Source organism: Ursus maritimus, unplaced genomic scaffold, assembly GCF_017311325.1.
Source record: "Ursus maritimus isolate PB19 unplaced genomic scaffold, ASM1731132v1 scaffold_9, whole genome shotgun sequence".
NCBI classification, from domain to species: domain Eukaryota; kingdom Metazoa; phylum Chordata; class Mammalia; order Carnivora; family Ursidae; genus Ursus; species Ursus maritimus.
This window is the reverse complement of record NW_024427107.1, coordinates 69,140,113-69,153,768: the sequence shown is the minus strand read 5'-3', so window position 1 is coordinate 69,153,768 and position 13,656 is coordinate 69,140,113.

The following is a 13,656-nucleotide window of genomic DNA, read 5'->3' as shown; positions in this document are numbered from 1 at the left end:
TTTCACTCTACCCTCTGGCCAGTTCAGGAATATTGTTGTTGTTTTAAATAGTTTGTTTTGCAGCACTGGTAAAGGATGTTTTAGCTGCATTATCCAAGTCTTTCTTAGTTAGGAAAGTCTAATTCATCTATCCAAAGTGCCCCTCCAGAGATCACCAGGAAGGGTGCTGGTGGCTTGGTAGCTGAGAGTTTATTCTGTCTCTTTTTACTCTGAAAATAATATCATTAAAAAGGACTGTTATTTTCTTCTTCTTTTTTCTAACCAATGAAATGGACATCAAAGTACAGAGTGTTTGACAAGAGGACCAGTTGGTTCCATTCAGGGGCACATTATGAATTGTTCGTTTCTGACAAGGGGAACAATTCATTACATTTTGTTTATGTAGCACCTCCCGAGGGTCCGTTTCTAAGTGGTTCACAGAAAGGCTTGTTCTCACTGGAACACACTTGTCCTTCAGGGTTCCCAGGGATTGAAGATCATGTGTGCAAATAAAATAAACTCACCCTGAAGGCCAGTAATTTAGATTAATAAAGAGCTATGTTTATACAACTCCATTAACAAATTTCTACATGGCAAGTTGAACCCAATTTTCTCAGGCAGCACAACCATTTCTAAACAAGAGTTGATGAAGAACGGCTAGTTTCTGGGTATACAAAATAAGGAGAAAGTCTTTTCATTGTCCTCAGCCCCTGAGATGATTTCTGTGACCCCTGTTTCTCAGGAGACCACTCAGAAGTTGGAGCAGCTTGAATGTGGGAGAGGCTGTATCTGTAGGAATTAAGTCAGACCCCTCTGTCCATCTACTCCTCTTCACCTTATCGCACACATGCGCTTATTTTAAAGAAACCTCTCACGTACATGTTAGGAGTAGCATGTCAACTCTTTTGCCTGTATCTGGGTCCTCCAACAGGAGAACCAGGTGGGGAAAAAGCACATCGGTGGGAGAGATTCATTATAAAACACCCAGTAGATTTTAATAATGACCGTGTGAGATAGGTAGCACTTTGTTTCATTCTCTCTGCCTTCCAAAAGCATGAAGACCCAGAGCTGTTCCAAGGCTTTGCCCAGAGGAAAGGAAGCTCCCATTTACTGGGGACCTGTTATGTACCAGACATGATGTGAGGGGTTTCCACATTCGTAGTTTCATTGCATTGTCTAGAGGACAATGTGAAATGTGTGTGCGTGTGTGTGCAATTGATAGATGTGGAAACCGAGGCACAGGTAAGTTACAGAATCGCTGGTGTCCCTAGGAAGTGGGAGGCTGAAGAGTCTCTGGTCTTCCTGTGGGCTCCTGTGGCCTCTGCGGAGGCCACCTAGGGTCAAGGCCCTCGCCCTCTGCCAACCCCAGTCCTTCTGTGACATCCTGGCCTTCTTCCCTTTTTCTTCCAAAGTTTCAGTAAGAAGGGTCAGAAAGGAAAACCACAGCGTCCACACAAATAGCTGAGGAAGGGCTAGGATGGGAGAGGGGTCCGTGGGAGTGTGTGGTCGTGTGAAGATAACGTTTTCCACCAAGGCCGGGAGCCCAGGGAACATGTGCCTCCTCCAGAGCTGCTTTCACGCTGGTGTTCCCTGACCCCGTGGTTGATCAGCCGTTCCCTCCTTTTCTGTGCCTCAGCTCACTAGTGATGGAGCAAACAGGTCCGGAAACTGTTCTCTCCTGGCTCCGGTGCCGGCTCTCGGCCTTTCCTTTTTCTTCTGGATACTTGCCTCCCTTGACTTCGCGTCAGTACCTGACTCCCAGACCTGTACCTATAGCCTCGGTTTGTGTCTGAGTCGCACCCCTCCGGTTCATGAATGATCGATGGCCCTCTGCATCTGGGTGTAGCCTCGGGCGTGTGCTACTCTTGCACTCTGTTCCAGATAACAGTCGTGCGCCATGGCTAACGTCTTCTAGGCAAAATGGATTAGGCTAGTGATCAATTCACTTAGCCCACAGTCTACTTTTTTTTTTTTTTTTTTGAGTACCTACTTGAGTATCAGGCAGTGTGTTCAGAGCTAGCATGAAATGTAGAAAACAAGTCCTAATCTTCAGGAAGCTTCCAGTCCTTGATGGTACATTGTTGGGCGTATTTGGGGGTGGGGCAGAGGGCTCCTGATGGAATCAGTCGGACTACTGTTTGTGTTGTGCTTATTCTCTGTTGTCACTCCGCTTTCTTCTGCCTGTGGTGTGGTCTGTTTTCCACACATTTGTCACCCCTTTCGGGTCGGAGCCCTCAGATACTTTCTTATTTGTTTCTGTGGCCCTCCCTGCTTTGGCCTGCTGGCGCAGTACTGAGTGGGTGCTCCAGAAATGCACTGGAATCAATGAATGAATTTCGAGGTCAAGACGCGGATGAGTAGAAAACCATTCCCTTGCTAACTGCTAGAGTAGAACAGCCTCTTCCTTGCTCACTAGTACTATTAGTAGTGCTGCCTAAATCTTCGTTGTACTTCATTATTTTTTTTATTATGTTCAGTTAGCCACTGTCTAGTGCATCATTAGTTTTTGATGTAGTGTTCAGTGATTCGTTAGTTGAGTGTAACACCCAGTGCTCATCATAGCACGTGCCCTCCTCAATACCCATCACCCTGTGGCCCCCTCCCCCAACCCCTCCCTCTAAAATCCTCAGTTTGTTCCCCGGGCTCCATAGTCTCTCATGGTTTGTCTCCCTCTCTGATTTCTCCCCCTTCAGATTTCCCTCCCTTCCCTTATGGTCCTCCATGCTATTGCTTATGTTCCACATATGAGAGAAACCATATGATAATTGTCTTTCTCTGCTTGACTTACTTCACTTAACATAATCCCCTCCAGTTCCGTCCATGTGGATGCAAATGGTGGGTATTCATCCTTTCTGATGGCTGAGTAATAAGACATGCTGTATATTTGAAACCAGTGCCTTGGAATAAAGGGAGAACTGGTAATCTATTTCAAGGGTTTATCCTTATGCGAAGCATTGTCTGAACACTCTTTTGTAATCTGATTTCATCTTCCCATAGGTCCCGGGAGGTAGTATTATTATCCTTGCTTTAGAAGCAAAAGTACTGGCGCTTTGAGAGGTTAAGGTGCTTACCGAAGGTTGTATGGTTAGTACGCAGCCGAGCTGGAGTTTGAGGTGTGGCCTGTCTTAATCCAATGCCTGTGTTTTCAGAGCCCACCCTATAATATTTCCAGTTCATTAAAAGCCGAAATAGATATCTGGCTGAAGGGTCAGTCATCACTTCATTTAATGTCGTTCAATTTTTGATCATCCCAGGTTCTCCAAAACCCTTGAATTGTCACAGTGAAAGGAATCTCCAACCTGTTTGACATGAGCATATTCTTTCTATATTTTGACATGTTTAGGAAACAAATTTCCCAAGGAAGAAGGTGGGCTTTTCAGCTCTTCCTGGCAGAGCTGAGCGTTGGTCAGGATAGTGCCGCTCAGTGAGCGCCCATGCATTGTCAGCTCTCTCCACAGTCTCCTATCTGTCTGCGGCTGCCATCAATAAGGCCCTGTAAACAGATCTGTACATTCGGGGCCCGGCTGGCAAGGCACGTGCCATGAAGCACCCCCTCCCCAATAATCGAACTCTTGTAAGCCGCATTCAATGAGATTCTTTCTCCCAGGAGAAGTATATGTTTGTTTGTTGGCATGGTCCTAAATGACTTAAAGAAAAATGCCGGAAACCAGTACCGCGCTCTTCCCTGAAAGGAACATTGGCCCTTTGTTCCAGAAATGCCTTTGCAGAACGGCTTCTGAGTAAGTCCTTGGAATTCCTCATGGTTTATATGTCTTTGTAAGCTCCTGGCATTGAGGAACTGAGGTTTTTCTTTTGCTTTTTTCTCCCCAATGAATCTAACATTGTATTGAACACACTCTCACTCAATTTCGATAAAACCAACAACTCACAAAGGCAACTTGAGTGCAAAGAGCAGGATCCGGAGTAAAATTCACTATCGTTGGAGGCTGTTTAGTGTTAAAAAGTTAGAAATGTGCGTATTGAGGCTGGAGCCCCAGTATTTTCCTTCACTCTCTTTGTTCAGAAATAGCATCACATTTGTTGTAGCAACTGCAGTGCTGTTCAGAAGTACGGTGTTTAAAACTATTTCTTATGGCATCTGTACGTCATTTACCTTTTGACTTTCTCAACGGGGCTGTGGGCTGGCTTGGAGAGAGTCAATGTGGTGTAGCTTCAGGAGCTTAGGGCTTTCTGGTACATGGAAGTAGTTATAAACTGGCTCCCTTGCAGTCTCTCTTTGACTCTGCTCTAGGGGAAGTTCATCTCTCTGATCCTCATTTTCCTCTATCTGCAAAATGGAAATACTGTACCTGTTTATTCTACATGGTTGTGACGAGGATAAATCAGATTAGGTGAGTTGCCAACCGGAGTCACACCAGAGACAAGTAACAAACATCTGCCTGCCACCTCCCTCACCTGCTTTGAAAGGTAAGGATACTGCGTGTGAATGAAGTTAGTAGACAAGGTGTATCATTCTGCTCCGGCTGCCATAACAGAGTGCCACAGACCGTGTTGCTGAAATAACAGGAATTTGTTTCTTTACAGTTCTGGGTGTGCAAGTCCAAGGGTAAGGTGTTGTAGCGTTGCTTTCTTCTGGGGCCTCTCTCCTTGGCTTGTAGTTGGCCGCCTTCTTCCCTCCTTCCTCGCATGGTTTCCCCTCTACGTGTGTTTGTGTCCTGCTCTGGTCTTATAAGGACCCCAGTTATATTGGATTAGGGGCTACCCTAATCACCTCATTTTATTTAAGTAGCTCTTTAAAGACCCCATCTCCATATATGGTCACATTCTGAGGTCTTGGGGGTGATGACTTCAACATATGAATTTTATGGGGACACAATTCAGCTCGTAACACAAGAGGAACCTGGTTGTTACCAGTGAAACTATATGGCTGCTTCTGCATATAAAAGAAGAGTTAGTTCCCCCATTCTCCCTTTTCCAGATTCTCTGAGTAAGTTGCGTGCAAGATGGCCCCTGACTATTCTCCCCCACTTTTTATTTGCTCTGAGTCCCATTCTAAGTCTTATTATCCCAACCAGGTAGAAAACCTCTTGAGGCCAGAATGTTCCTGCCACTTTGTGACTCCCAGCTCATGTTTCACCATGGTGGGTACGTGATAAATACTTTAGAATTTGTTTATTGCATTTACCATGTATCCTGGAATACACAGCATCGTTTGCCTAGAGAACGGCTAGGTTCTCAGTAAATGTTCATGCATTTTTTCAGCAAACATGTATCGAGCGTGAATAATACAGTGAGGAGCTTACTCCACTCCACTTATAGAACAGACTAATAAATGTCATTTCAGGTTAATAAGCCTAATTTCATTGAAGTGGGACAAAGCTAGGAGACAGCGCCTACAGGAGCATAGATAGGATGGGGGTTGGAGTTTGGGAAGAGAGGCAGGTGGTCTAGGAAGTCTAGCATTCTAGAAGCATATTCCACAGATCGGCATTGTGGCATCACCCAGAATCTTATTACAAATGTAGAGTCTCAGGTTCACCCTCTGACTATGGAATCAGAATCTGCTCCTAGATGTGCAGCCCAGACAGTAGAAACTAAAGTGCCCATAAGGGATAGAATATAAATGAGAGCAATAGGTGAGTATAAGAAAAATCACATAGCTCTTCATCTGTATTTTATTTTCCCACATTTTCCCTAGAGCTATGGCGTGGCAGAGACTGATGGCAAAAAACTGAGTGCCCCCTTCCATACCGTAGAGTTATTGTCAGAGGTGGCTTTATATTTCCCTGACCACCTGACATCTCGTGGGGCCATGTGACTCGTTCTTACCAATAAGAACACACCAATGAAGTGTGTGAGGAAGTGACAAAGGTCCCTTCTAAGCTGGAGCTTTTAGTGAACAGATAGGGTTTTTCTACTCCCCTTTTGCCCATTCTCTGGCTGAAGACCAAATATCAGAGCCCAAAACCTACAAGATGGAAGGAGCTTGGATCCCTAAATCACCATCTAGTGGAAAGCCATCACCACTGATTGTTATAAGACCATGAAATAAATGTTTATTGCATGAAGTCACACACATTTGGGGTTTATTGGTTACAGCAGCTAGAGTTACCCTAAAAAACATGGACAGAATGTTTACTATCAGGACAACAGCAATCTACTGACAATCTAATGACGCCAAGCTGCAGTGTTCAAGAAGCCGCAGGGAGCGGTGGAGACTATGGTGAACTGGAGCCTGCTCGCCCTGTACAAGGAGGAAGCCTCTACCCAGCTCTACTTGATGGCTCCCTCGTACAGCTATATATCCACCCCACGGTGGATCCCCATATTATCAGAACTTACAATCTTAAAATCCTGGCTCACTTTTTTATGGCTGTGTGCCAAATAAAACATACTGATGGGCTCAATCTCAATCTGGCGTGTTGACGGTCAGATGGCATACTCTGCCCCTACTGGTAGATGCCAACTAGGTGGCCTCCCATCTCCCTGCTGACATCACCAATCCTTCTGCAGATGCGGAAGCTGTGAAGGTTTCTAGGAGAATGTGTCGTTCTGGTAATACACATGGAACGCTGGTTGTACGATTGGCCAAGTAAAGGACTACCGCTCAGGCCACCAGGGTGGTAGTAAGATCACCATCATTCCCACTGTCGCTGTCCCTCCTACCAGGATTTATGCAGCTCTGTCGCTCCAGTGTCACTGGAATTACTCATGTGCCCCCCCAAAGCCATTTTTTTGATTTTGTTTTGTTTTCATTTAATCCTTCCAACACCCTGTGAGGTATTACCAGCATCTCCATTCTACCGAAGAAAAAATAAAGCACAGAGACGTGGCTTGCTCAAGGTCACTTGGGTGGTCATTCCAGGTCTGCATTGCTCCCTGAGCCTGGGGATTTTCCTAGGCCCCCAAACGTTGTCCAGCCAAGGCCAAGAGGAATGCATTGGAGATGCTTAGGTCCAGACTGTTACAGTGAGGAAGCCCAGGGTCAGCTGGGTGACAAGCTCCCATTTTTTTATGTGAAAGGGCCTTTGGACATTGAGTGTGAGAAGGAGGGATGTGGAGCAAGGGTGAGGAGAATCATTATTTCCTCCTTTTCCTTACGTGTGGGGGGAAGGGGGCATGGCACGCAGCAGCTAGGCTGGTGGGCCTTATGTTCCTGCTCTCTCGCTTCGCAGAGGAGAAGATGTCTCTGAAGAGGTAGCATCTCTGACGCTGTGGATGCTCGAGCTCTGTAACTTTTCAGCCGTGTGGCCGTATGCAAGTCACCTGACTTTTTCGAGACTCGGTTTCCTCAGTTGTCAAATGAAGACACTGGAATGATCCCCACGGTGGAGCCTGATCTTTGGGCTCAAGGAGCTCACAGTTGGCGAGGGCCGTGCCAGGCGCAGAGTGGGTCCGCTGTCAGTGGTAAACGAAGGAGCAGCAGCTCTGAGAGCATTTTGTAGATGGACTTGAATGAGCTGCACACACACGAGTGATAATAATTCTCCATGGGCCGGGGCATCTGCCAGCTCGCCCATGAATCTGTCCCCAAACTACCAGGCCTGGGCTGTGGATGCATTTCTGGATGTCCAGAGGCCGGCTTTGCAAAGAGGAGCAAACAACACCATCTATTCACAGTCTCGCGGGCTCCTCCTGCCAGAGCCCACGAGGGGTTTGGATTCAGACAGCTATTGAAGGGAAGCCACAAAGACACGTTTTCTCCCCTGCGGCCTGGAGTGAAGACAGAGCGGCCCAGGCACAAGAAGATGGTTGTTTCGCATCAGCCGGCAGCCGGCAAATTCTGTCAAAGCAGCTGAAGGAGAGAAGTCGTCAAAACACCCAGGAAAAACAAGAGCTCTGGCACAGGCAGAAGATAAAAGACAAGGAGGGCAGCCGCCGCGGCACACAGGCCCCCTTCACGCCGCGCTGGCAGCCATGCTCCTGCCATTGTCTGCCACCGCGGGCTCGGAGGATGGAGGCTTTCTTATTTCTCCTCTTAAAGAAAGAATTTATTTCAGGGAAAAGAGAGTTTGTGTTGCATGAACAGTGGCTGCCAAATGAAATCTTTGGTTGTTAAAATGGGGAGGCACAGATTCAAACTGGCCCTTTGTCCCTCCTGGCGGAGAAGGTGGGTGGAGGGCCTCCTCCGTTCCAGAGCTGGCTCCCCTCTTGGCTTTGCGGCTATCCCGCGTCCCTCGCGCTGCTGCTCTTGCTGTTACAAAATGGAGGCCAAATGCTTCTATGGCAGTCCCTGCTCTCACGCAGACTCTGCTCCTGTCCCCGGGGCTTGTAGTCACCCACCTCTCCGTATGCCCAGTCATCTTCCTTGCCTTTGTTTTTAGTGTCCCTTTGCCCCTGCCTGGAGGGAGTTACCTTCTCCTATCCTCCCCTGGCACGTCCAAGGGCACCTCAAGTCAGCATGTGCCCAATGGATCTTGGTGTCTTAAACCCTGTGTGGCGCATCAGAAGCATTCTCTGAGTTTCTTCCTGGGAGAGGATCAAAGGAGGTGGTCCAGATTAGTGAAGAGGGAGCTAAGGAACCAGGGGTCTATCTGAAGTGTGAATGTGTTTATTGCTCTACAATTGTCCCTAGCAAGGCTTTGCGGAAGGGCTGATGAGAATCACAGGGAGAAGTTCTTGGGGGATGATCTTCTGTCCCCATCGTTGCTCCTCCCATGCTGGTCGCCAGTGTTGGTTTGGCTGGAATTTTGTGCAGAGGTGGTATTGTTTAAAATAGCTCAGTCCCGTTGTTTGCAGTAAGCATTTAATGAAGGCACGCTGTGTGCAGCCTCATCAGCCAGGTGAGACACAGCCAGCTGCTAACACACTGCAAAGAGCCGGAGCTGGAGCCAGCCCTGTAGACCCATAAACAGCACCTCCGCCCTCATAGACTGAGGCCCACTCAGCTGCCAAGAGGGGCTGGTAGAAACGAACCAGCTGCGCATTCAGAGGCAGTAAGAAGGTTCCCTTCCCAGGAAGCAAGGAGTCCTGGTGGCTCCATCCTGTTTCCCAGTTTATGGAGAGCCAATGTCCTCAGACTGACTTACCTAAAGTCACTAATACTCCCAGGATACGGATGCTGGAGTTGTCCATCCAGGCTGAAATAAAGCTCTTACTTTAAATCAATAAACAGAACTTGTTTTGAGACTGTCACTGTGCGAGCCACTTTTCTATTTAGTATTCTATGTAATCCTCAGCATAAATTTTCCAAATAGGTATTATGATCTTCACTTAGCAGATGAGGAAATCAAGTCTCAAAGAAGCTAAATAACCTGCCTTAGGGGCACTTGGGTTGCTCAGTCCATTAAGCATCTGCCCTCAACTCAGGTCATGATCTCGGGGTCCTGAGATCGAGCCTGAGCCCCATGTCAGGCTCTGCTCAGCAGGGACTCTGGTTCTCCCTCTCCCTCTGCGCATGTGCATGCTCTCTCTCTCTCTCAAATAAAGAAATAAATTCTTAAAAAACAAAACAAAACTGCCGTAGGGTCACAGGGACACCAAATGGCTCGGTCAGGATTTGAACCCAATTCTTTTCACTTCCAAGTCCCATGTTCTTTTTCTTTCTTTAAGACAAAATCCATTAATGCAACATACTTACATATTATTTGTAAAGCTGTATACTAAATTTATTATTTATACTTCAGCTCTTTCATTTTCAGTTTTGCCCAGAGATTCCCCCCTCACACAGAATCTGGCTTTGTTCATCAGGTCGAGGTCGAGTAAGTCAGGCAGAAGTTAGAATGATTTAACTTTTGTGCTCAGAAGGCTTCTAGAATAGCTAGTTGTAAATTTCTTCCCATCCCTTTCCCCTCAGCCCTCTTTGGCAAATAAAAGGATTGCAACCTGATCCTGCCTCTTGCGCTTTGATTCTCATTGCATTCTTTTTGGATTAAGAGTGTCCGGTTTCCTTGGGAGGAATAAAATACGGCCGTCTAAGTGAGGCAAGTACATGCCCCGTCAGTAAACTCCTCCGTGGGAGTTTTTATGGGATGCATTTTCACCTCGTTGAGCTTTTTATTTCACTAAGATTCTTTCATCCACCCAAGCAGGTGAAGAAAATGGGAAAATGATGGCAGAGAATAGACGCGCTTTAGGAACTTGAAAAGGAAGAGTAAACCAAATGTTTTACATTTACAATGTTTTACATTTACAATGTCCCCACATTGTTTGCTTATAATGTCTAATAAGCCAGCAGACCATTAATAGAAGGGTAGAAATCTTTATCCTTGATTAGCAATGTGCCTCGAAGATAGGTCGTTTATTAGGAGAACTGGCTGATTAATTAGCCACTCATTTTATCATTTGTTTATACATCACTATGCATTCATTCATTCATTCATTCATTTAAAAATGTGAGCATCCATTTTAGAAGTCCCGTCTTTAACATGAGCAGAACCTGTATTTGACCAGTTAATCAAAAAGATTTTAAAAGAAGGGAATGACTTAAATACATGTGTCATTAATTTTTGTTTGTTTTGACTTTAAACTTAGACCTGCATATGCATTCATCTGTCTGTTGCTACAAGGCATTCGTGTGTTGGTTTTCATCTTTCTTGAAAAAAAAAAAAAAGCTCAAGCCACGCCCATAATGCCTCAACCATATTTTGAGTTCTAATTTCTTGAAAGTGGATCAGGAGCATAGAGATATTTTTGAAGCAATTCGATGTCAGACTTCTACAGTTTCTCCCCCCCCCCCAGTATTTTATGGTTGTTTTGTCCATAATTAATTTCAACAAAGAATTGTTAATACCAGCCACCTTTATCAATTTTTTCCCAAGAATTCAATTTAGTTTTCATAGAAACAGTAATTTTTTTAGTACTCAGATTGCCCAAGATTGTAGATTATTTCACCAAATGACATGCATATTGTTAACTGCCTTAGAGGGCTCATGCTTGCCAGTTACTGTTCAGTGCTTGACCTGAATTCACTAATTAATCATTATAACCAGCCTGAAAGGCCAGTAATATAATTATCCCCATTTCCCAGGGGAGATAATGACATGAACTGGTTTGAGAAAAATACACCAATGACTCCTGATGAGCTTATACCTCAGCAAATGGGTTCAGAGGTGTGTGATACAATAGCAGGTGGCCTACTAGCTGTAGCCCTCAGGTTGTGAGCGTCAGCCACAACGTGTGCACCAGCTAAGAGGATAGCCAGTTCATCTGAACTAAGAAAGTGCAGTTAGGAGGACTCCTACTATAATGGTGGGGAGGGTGGAGTAATGGAAAGAACATGCATTTTGAGATCAAACCAATTTGAGTTTGAATGATAGTGCTGGCATTACTAGCTACTTAACTCCCAAAACCTCATCCTCCATCCATAAAATGGGAATAACTATGATTTATTGGGATGTTTTTTCTTTTATTGATTTATTCAACAAGCTCTTCTTTTTTCTTTCTCGTTTTTAAGAGGCCTTTCGTAATTTCCGTCAGAAAATCTTTTTTTTAAGTTTCTTTTTCTCTTTTTTATTTTAATTCCAGTAGAGTTAATATAGTTATATTATTTTCAGGTGTACAATGTAGTGATTAAACCGTTCTGTACATTACTCAGTGCTCATCATGATAAGTGTACTCTTAATCCCCATCACCTGTTGCACCCATCCCCCCCCCCTCTGGTGACCATCAGTTTGTTCTCTATAGTTAAGAATCTGTTTCTTGGTTTGTCTCTCTTTTTTTCTCCTTTGTTGTTTTTTCCCCCTCAAATTGCACATGTGAGTGAAATCATGTGGTATTTGTTTTTCTCTGACTGACTTATTTCACTTAGCATTATACTCTCTAGCTCCATCCATGTCATTGCTAATGGCAAGATTTCACTCTTTTTCATGGCAGAGTAATGTTCCTCTCTGTGTGTGGATGTGTGTGTGTGCGTGTGTGTGTGTGTGTGTGTGTGTGTGTGTATTCTTTATCCATTCATCTATCGATGGACACTTGGGCTGCTTCCATAGCTTGGCTATTTAAATAATGCCACAATAAACATAGGGGTGCATACATCTTTTTGAATTAGTGTTTTAGATCTTTGGGTAAATAGTAGTGGAATTAAGGATCATAGGGTAGTTCTATTTTTAATTTTTGAGGAACCTCCATTCTGTTTGCCACCGTGGCTGCACCAGTTTACATTCCCACCAGCAGTGTATGAGGGCTCCTTTTCCTCCACATCCTCACCAACGCTTGTTTCTTGCGTTTTTGAATTAAGCCGTTCTGACAGGTATATCTGATATCTCATTGTAGTTTTGATTTGTATTTTCCTGATGATGAATGATGTTGAGCATCTTTTCATGTATCTGTTGGCTATCTGGATGGCTTCTTTGGAGAAATGTCTGTTCTTCTGTTTGTTTTATGTCTTCTGCTGTTTTAAAATTGGATTGTTTTTCGGATGTTGAGTTGTATAAGTTCTTTATAGGTTTTGGATACTAAACCTTTATCAGGTATGTCATTTGCAAATATTTTTTCCCATTTGGTAGGTTGCCTTTTAGTTTTGTTGATTGTTTCCTTCCCTGTGCAGAAGTTTTTTATTTTGATGTAGTCCAAATAGTTTATATTTGCTGTTGTTTCGCTTGCCTCAGGAGTCATATCTAGAAAAATGTTGCTATGGCTGATGTCAGAGACAGAGACATTACTGCCTGTGCTCTCTTCTAGGATTTTTATGATTTTCGGTCTCACATTTAGGCCTGTAATCCATTTTGAGTTTATTTTTGAGTAAGGTATGAGAAAGTGGTTCAGTTTCATTCTTTCGCATGTAGCTGTCCAGTTTTCCAACATTATTTGTTGAAGAGACTCTCTTTCCCATTGCATATTCTTGCAATCCTTTGCCAAGGATGAATTGACATATAGGTGTGGTTTTATTTCTGGGCTCTCTGTTCTGTTCGTCTATATGTCTGTTTTTGTGCCAGTACCATACTGTTTTGATTACTACAGCTTTGTAGTATATCCTGATATCTGGGGTTGTGAAATTTCCAGTTTTGTTCTTCTTTGTCAGGTAGCTTGGGCTATTTGGGGTCTTTTGTGGTTCCAGACAATTTTAGGATTGTTTGTTCTAGTTCTGTGCAAAATGCTGTTGGTATTTCAATAGGGCTTGCATTAAATTTGTAGCTTGCTTTAGGTAATATGGATATTTTAACAATACTTGTTCTTCTTATCCATGGAATGTCTTTCCATTTGTGTCATCTTCAATTTCTTTCATCAGTGTTTTATAGTTTTGAGAGTGCAGGTCTTTCACCTTCTTGGTTAAGTTTATTCCTACATTAAAAAAAATTTTTGGTGGAATTATAAATGAGATTGTATTCTTAATTTCTCTTTCTGCTACTTTATTATTAGTGTATAGAAATGCAACAGATTTCTGTATATTGATTTTGTATCTTGTGACCTTACTAAATTCATATATCAGTTTCAGTTTTTTGGTGGAGTCTTTAGGTTTTTCTATGTATAGTATCATGTCATCTGCAAATAGTGAAAGTTTTACTTCTTCCTTACTGATTTAGATGCCTTTTCTTTCTTTTTGTTGTCTGATTTTTGTGGTGAGGACTTCCAATATTATGTTGAATAAAAGTGGTGAGAGTGGACATCCTTGTCTTGTTCTTGGTCTAAGGGGGAAAGCTCACAGTTTTTTGTCATTGAGTATAATGTTGACCGTGGTTTTTTTTTTTATATATGGCCTTTATTAGGTTGAATTATGTTCCCTTTAAACCTTCTTTGTTGAGGGCTTTTATCATGAACGGATGTGGTACTTTGTTA